Here is a 7,334-nt window from a genome sequence, read left to right on the forward strand (position 1 = left end):
TGTGTGTCTGTGCGCGCTCGTGGGCGCGCCTGTCTCGGGCCGTGCTTGTGTCTCGGGGTCCGTGTTTATGTGTGAAAATGTGTTAAACCAGAGTAAAAGTTCTTAGTTAAACTTGTGCTTTTGTAACATTCAGTATGGGGAGACATACAGGTTGCATGTCTCGGGGAAAACTTTATTTCAATTTATATGTATTTGTTTAATCCAAACAAGGAGATTTAGAATCAAAGTCAGAGTCGCAAAAAACTCTCGCGATCCCCCCGAGCATAAACGCACCGTGGCTCCCAACGTAAAAAACTTCCTGAAAAAAACTCTTTTCTCCAAAAACGAACAACAAAAAACCCTAGAATAACTTTAGGCAACCCTCCTATACCCAAAACCTTATATTTGAAAACAGGGGAAAATTCCTGAAAAAATCCTTCTTCTTTTTTTTTTCTTCAAACCAGCTCTCTTACTAGCTCCGTCTAGTCCGTCTGACCCGCAACCGCTGCCAGCGCACAATTTTTCCTTCTTGTTCACTCAGCTCCCAAAATGCTGCTTAGCTGTTCGAAATTTGCGCCCGAGACCAACTCCGCCTCCGAGGCATGCCTAACTTTGCCCCACTGCCAATCACATAACAAAGGGGCGGCTCCCCTCGCACCCCAGTTAGCCAATCGGATACAGGTCTGATTTGCATGATCTCCTGCAGAGGTTAAGACTGGGACAGCTCTCCCACAAGACACCTTCTGAAGCATCTACAAACTGGCGCCGCTCAGACTGTTTGTGAGTTCGCATAAGACCCCTGTCTCCAGACCGCTTCAACAACTGGCGTCTCTTTCCTTATGTGCATATCAATCGGTAAGTGTTAATCATCCTTTTCTAACTACATTTTGCACTTTCATTTTAACCATTTCTGTCAAAAAGCTTTTCATCTTCAAAAACCATGCAAATGGGGTTTGTAACACTTGGAATACACTTTTTAAAATATATATAAGCTCAAGTTTAACACTCGGAGCTAAAAGTGTTTTAGTACACTATACTATAACAGCAATCATGGCCTCATCAGGTACCTCATTTCTTACTCTTTCTTCATATAATTCTTATATTTTTACTGTTTTTCCATGTTTTTAATTACTCGTTGTTATTTCTTTTTTAGACTCTGAAATAAGCGCGCTCAACTCTACTCTCTGTGATTCTCTCAATCGAATTGGTAGGTTTGTTTCATTGTTGTTCCCCTCTTAAAAGCTAATTGTACAAGAAAAAACAACATTAACCCTCTTTTAACTTATCAAACTTTTTTAGACATCTCAGATTTGGACAACATTTTTTTTCAAGCTCACCGAGTTCTTCTCCACCAGTGCTCCAGCGAGCCACAGGCAAGAACATCCGTCTCTCTGCCAGGGAGAGGCAAGACCTGCTCTCTATGCTAGGTCGCCCGGCTTCTTCTTCTTCTTCCGGCCACAGTTCCCTCCCGAGAGCTTCGGGGAAAAAAATATCCGTCTGTCCGATCGGGAGAGGCAAGATTTGCGCTCAGCGGTCGGTCCTTGTGCTCCGGGCGCTTCTTCTCCCCCATCAGGCAAACGAAATGCACCGTGCCTGCTTTTGAGAACCAAACACCATCAGTCTCTCTAGGTTCTCACTTTTTTCTCATTTTATAAAAACTATCTCTTTGTATTTAACATGACTAACTGTTTTGTATATTACCCTCAAATTCTTAGGGCTACTTAAGCATCTCAGGAGGAACAGGACAAGCGGCAGAACCACAAGGATAAGAAGGACAAGGCCAAAGCGCAGGCGAGACCAGCTGGCTTCTATAGCTCTTCGTGCAGTATGTCTCATAGCTGAATTAATTCCACTCGTCATATAAAAAAATAAAATAAAATAAAATTCTTTGCTTTTCTTTTCTTTTTCAAACAACTGTGTTTTTATATATTCTTGTTACACAATAAAAAATGGATAACCAGGAACATGATATTACAGACCCATTTCTTGCTTTAGAAATAGCTAGGTTAAATGAAAATACTCATCATTCACAGAATACACCTCCACAAAACCATGAGCAACCTGATGTGATCAGTAATAATGACCCTTTAGAAATGCTTAATTTAGCTCTTGCCCGATTAGCCTCTAGTGAAAGTGCCCTGCAAAATAACTCTCAGAGTTTAGGAGTGGAGCATGTTGAAGCCCAAACAGAGTCAGAACCGGCTCATTCTCATTCATCAGATCCGTTTTTCGAGCTTAATCAGGATTTATCAGCCTTGGCGCAAATACAGGATGAGGTTCAAATACCGCCAGAGTTATTGAGTCAAATAAACAGGTTAAACGAAAATCGTTTCAATGATTCCCATAGCCAGCATTCGCTCAGCTCTTCCCCAAACATAGTCTCTGCTAACGAGCCACTTAACCCCGCAAACAATGATCCCGATCATTCCTTTCAACAGCAAGGTGGTAATCCAGACCAGAGTTGCGCCAGCAATTCAGCACAACCGTCTATAGTTGTCAGAAATAAATTTAATAACGTTGAAATTAGAGAAATTTTGAATTTCCCACCTCCACACGATATACCCAATTATGCCCAATATTATCAAGGTATAATGGGCAGTGCCCGTGAAATAACAAACAGGGTTTTCTCGCATGCAAGTCCAGGCGATCTTATACAATTAGAGTTGATAGGGCAACAGTTACAAAATAATGTTTCAGTTATTTTACGTGATTATTAGGGGTGCAACGATACACAAAATTCACGGTTCGGTTCGATACTTTGGTGTCACGGTTCGATGTTTTTTCGATACAAAAAAAAATGTTCATGCCTTTTTAATTTGTCATTTATTAAAATTATAAATATATATTTTAACTCAAAAGTACAGTTTTTAAATTTAACCCTAACCCTTGTGCGTGTTTTTTATTTTGACAGCGAATGCGCACCTGCGGACCACTTATGTGCAGCCCTGGTTATTTAGCTCATCATATTGCAGCCACAGAAATTCTTTTGTCCATGAAACCATAAAGCTGCACTTTCTTTTTGCCTTATAGTCTGATTTGTCATAACTTCTCCGTTTTGTGGTAAGCTTTTCTTTGGCTGTCACTTCTTCACCCTGACCTGTCTTATTTGGCTCAGCAGAACTAAATATATATCTGTCTGTGAAGGTTCTCAATCATCCAGGTCATCGTAGTCAAATATAAATCCTGCTGCTTTTACACACTCACTCACATAAGCTCAGCGATTCTCTGCGCGATCAACCTCTCACATGTTTAAGCTGCGGGAGATTTCACTTGTCATGTTTGCATAGTAAGCTAACGATTAATAAGACGATGTCAGAGGAATTGGTGCACAAATTATCATCACTCACAGATCAGTGCTGTCGCTCTCTATACACAGTTCGCACGATTGCAAAGTGAAAGCAAAAAAACAAGCGCAAATTCAAACGCGATTTCAATATGTCACATATTGACAGTGGCTCACCGATGCCAATGACATAATTACCCAGCTACATTTCTGAAAGAATGCAAAAGCATTGACATATATTTTTCCTTCCTACAATAGCCCGACGGGCAGGGCAGAGATAGATTTTGGTAGCCCGACTGAAAAAAATCGCTAGCTCCGGGACGTCGGGCTAGCGATATTGCGAGCCCTGTATCTGATTGAGGAATCACTCATCTTTGGAAAAGAGAGTTTATTACAGAGAAATGGCTCTTTCCAAAATAAAAGCTATACTATCCGCTTCTTCTGGGCTATATTCTCAGCAGCATAAGGAGAATCATGTGCTAACAGCTGTCTAAATGACTCGGCTAAAGTTAGTAGCATGCTTGTTGTTTTTGTCTTTGCACTAGGATGATGTCGGCGTAAATGTGCAGTCATATTCGTTGTGTTCCCACTAGTGCTTTCAGGTTAATCTCGTTGAAATGACCTTAACGCCACAACACGGCAAATCTCCGTTAACGAGCTACCGCCGATCGCCCCGTGCATGGGGCTAGACGGCCAACACGTTAACGAGCTAACTGCGCTAACACACTAGTTCACACCAATGTAATTGAGCATTGCATGGCACATCCAACATACTGTTTTACTTTAGTCCATGACTCGCTTACCTTCAGGGTCATACGTCACATGAAAACCAAAATAATTCCAAACGCCAGATCTGAATGAGGTTCAATTTGCTTGTTGCAAGCAGAGCTTAACTTCTGTCTCGCTAGCTTGCCCTGCGCTCTTCCTTCTGACTATGCTGTCTGTGTTGAGCGCTCAGTGGATCTGCGCTCGACAGTGCAGCCTAGGCGGAGTAGTCGAACACAGATTCACTGAGCGCTCAACACAGACAGCATCGTCAGAAGGAAAGTTGATAAAATAAATTACAAATGTTGTATTGTTCGATACATATGCGTACCGAACCGAAAGCACTGTATCGAACGGTTCAATATCGATACGAATATCGTTGCACCCCTAGTGATTATGATTTGTCTGAATTTGAAGATTTATTCTTGAGAACTGTGCAATCAAATTGGTCGGTTATGTGTGAAGGCTCACTTGAGCTCATAGCTCAGATCGTTAGACCCCCTTCCGGTAGCGGTAAGAGACATCTTAGTCAGATACTCAACAACGAAATTGTGAAAAAGAAAAGGCGTTTTTTTATACGTAGTCCATAACCCAGCGAATAAGTTATGCTGTCAGGGTGAGGATTGCGCTGAAAAGTGTCATGGTCCTGGGCCATGTTGGCCCAGCATTCTTAGTTTTCTTGTATTTTTGTATTTTGTTGCTTATGCCATGGTTCCTAGGTTCTTTTCATTCTTTCATACGGTGGCCCTGAGAGGCCAAACGGACTGCAACTTCAGAAAGCACTTGCAAAAAGAAAAATGCTGCAAAAAGAAAAATGCTGCAAAAAGAAAAACGCTGCAAAAGCACACAAAGCACAACGGAAATAGGAAAAAAGACAACGGAAATAGGAAAAAAGACAACGGAAATAGGAAAAAAGACAACGGAAATGTTTCTGGGGAGACAATAACCGGACGGACCAGTTGCACGAACCAAAACATGCTAACAAGTGCACTGGGACTGGGAGACACTTCAAAGAAGTGGAGCGGCCAAAGAGTAAACTTTCAAAAGTAAGTTCTGAATATTATGTCACTTATTTATGTGCAAATGTTAGCCGTTAGATAGTCGGCCTTAATCTTACAGAGAATGTGATGATTTTGTGGATAATTAAAGTCAGTCATATATCCACAAACACAACAGGCTGAAAGTCAGTGATGCTGCTCAGTTTGCAGTCCTGAATATCACGGCACAAGCAGGATTCACTGCACTGTTAATGTTAGCTATGTTATATTGCTGCCTCTGTTCGGTGGTGTCGAGCCAAACGGACTTTAACGTGTGTTTGAACGAGCTGACGGTTCACTCGTTAAGCTGAAAGAAAGATGCTTTAATCACAGCAGTCACACATGTGTCCACTGCACCATCTGGAACTCTTCTTGTTTAGCACTCGTAATAACACAAACACTAAATCCTCCTGTTTGTAGCAGTGTATACAGCTGAGACTGTCACCTGTCTGTCTGTCCTGCACTCTCTCTCTGTTTCTTTCTCTCTGATTGTGGAATAAAAGTATGAACATGTGTTTATAAGTTACACTTGTGTTTGAATCCTGCAGCTTATCACACATTTGATTTCCATGTGTGACAACTGCAAGTGTCCAGAGTGAGGACAGACTGAGGGACCCACTGCTGCACATCATCTGTGAGGCTTTGCACCCCTGATGATCCACCGAACTCAACAGTGTGTGAGGAAGAGGAGGAGGAAGAGCCAGCAGCAGCTGACAGATGGAGAGAATAGACACACTGTTCCCTGTTTGTGAAGGACTGCTAGGAAAGTTTAACATAACTGTCTGTCCTGAATCAGTCTTATTAGGTAATGTTCAAATAATTTTATCATTCCAGTGTTTTCAGTGTGGGAGAAAGTACTCAGGGCCTTCAAGTTACACACTATGAAAGGCAGCAACAAGTGTAATATTCAGAAACCTAAAGTATGTATCAGCAGCAGAATGGAGCTAAAAATAAATGTTTGTTCCAGTTCTATGAAGCTTTGAGTATTTTGGATTAGTAGCACTGCTGTGTTTGTTGCATCATATTGCTGTAATTGTTTATATGCTTTATATATTCTGAGGTAAGTTGATCTATAGTGTTACATCATATTCTATAAGGATGTTATGTGTTTGTAGACTTTCTGCCCAGTTTGACCCATTTAACAGAAGTCAGCCTGTTTAAGGCTCTGATATCTATTCTGTATGACTTAAAGCAGTTATGACATGGTCTGATTTTCTCACCCAATAAAGGAATATTTCATATATCAGTCTACTCTTCATTTTATCAGAAACAGTTTTCACAGCTCGTACATTTTCTTTTTACACATATATGTAAGCATTGAGCCAAATTTAGTAATGCCAACATATTAAAAGAACAATATTTGTCTCTTATATATAATACATCTATATATACACTGTCACAGATACTTGTGTTTAAGTGAAGATTTAAGGTGATAGGAAATATAAATAAATGCAACTTGAATCTTTACTGAAGCTCAGTGTTTGGCACAGAGTTCATGTTCACTGCTGTAATAACTAATAATGATTAATATAATATTGGCCATATTATATTTACATTACCAAAGTGAGATGACTTTAGTCTCATGAACAAGATTAGCTAATTGTTATTTACTAGCTAATCTTAAATGACTGTTCAGTACAAAAATGAAGCCCAACAATCATGTTTTACAGTCCTGTGGTCTCAGCCTCAGATACTTATCAAATCACACAAAGCTCATGTAGAAACAAATGTACAAAATATGTTCTCCTTCATTTCTGTCAAACAAAGCTGTATGAAACGTTTCCAGCTGTTAGTATCATGGTTGCTAGGCAACCTGGGCAGCGCGACGGAGGCTAGACCGTCCCATTTCACAAGCCTACAAGCCTCGCACTTCCGGCCTCAGCAGTCTTTGAGTGCGGCCCTTGAGGACCGTTAAGGCTGCGTACTTTAAGGCTGCAGACCCTGAATTGGGAAACAGTCCCTGAATTGGGATACAGCCATACATACATGTTTTGGTTCGTGCAACTGGTCCGTTCGGTTATTGTCTCCCCAGAAACATTTCCGTTGTCTTTTTTCCTATTTCCGTTGTGCTTTGTGTGCTTTTGCAGCATTTTTCTTTTTGCAGCGTTTTTCTTTTTGCAGCATTTTTCTTTTTGCAGCATTTTTCTTTTTGCAGCATTTTTCTTTTTGCAAGTGCTTTCTGAAGTTGCAGTCCGTTTGGCCTCTCAGGGCCACCGTACTTTCTCTCTTTTCATCTTACTTTGTCACATATTAGGACTTTCTCTGCTCTT

The sequence above is a fragment of the Haplochromis burtoni genome, unplaced genomic scaffold, assembly GCF_018398535.1.
Source record: "Haplochromis burtoni strain Fernald_Lab_line unplaced genomic scaffold, NCSU_Asbu1 Contig_2137, whole genome shotgun sequence".
Classification (NCBI taxonomy): domain Eukaryota; kingdom Metazoa; phylum Chordata; class Actinopteri; order Cichliformes; family Cichlidae; genus Haplochromis; species Haplochromis burtoni.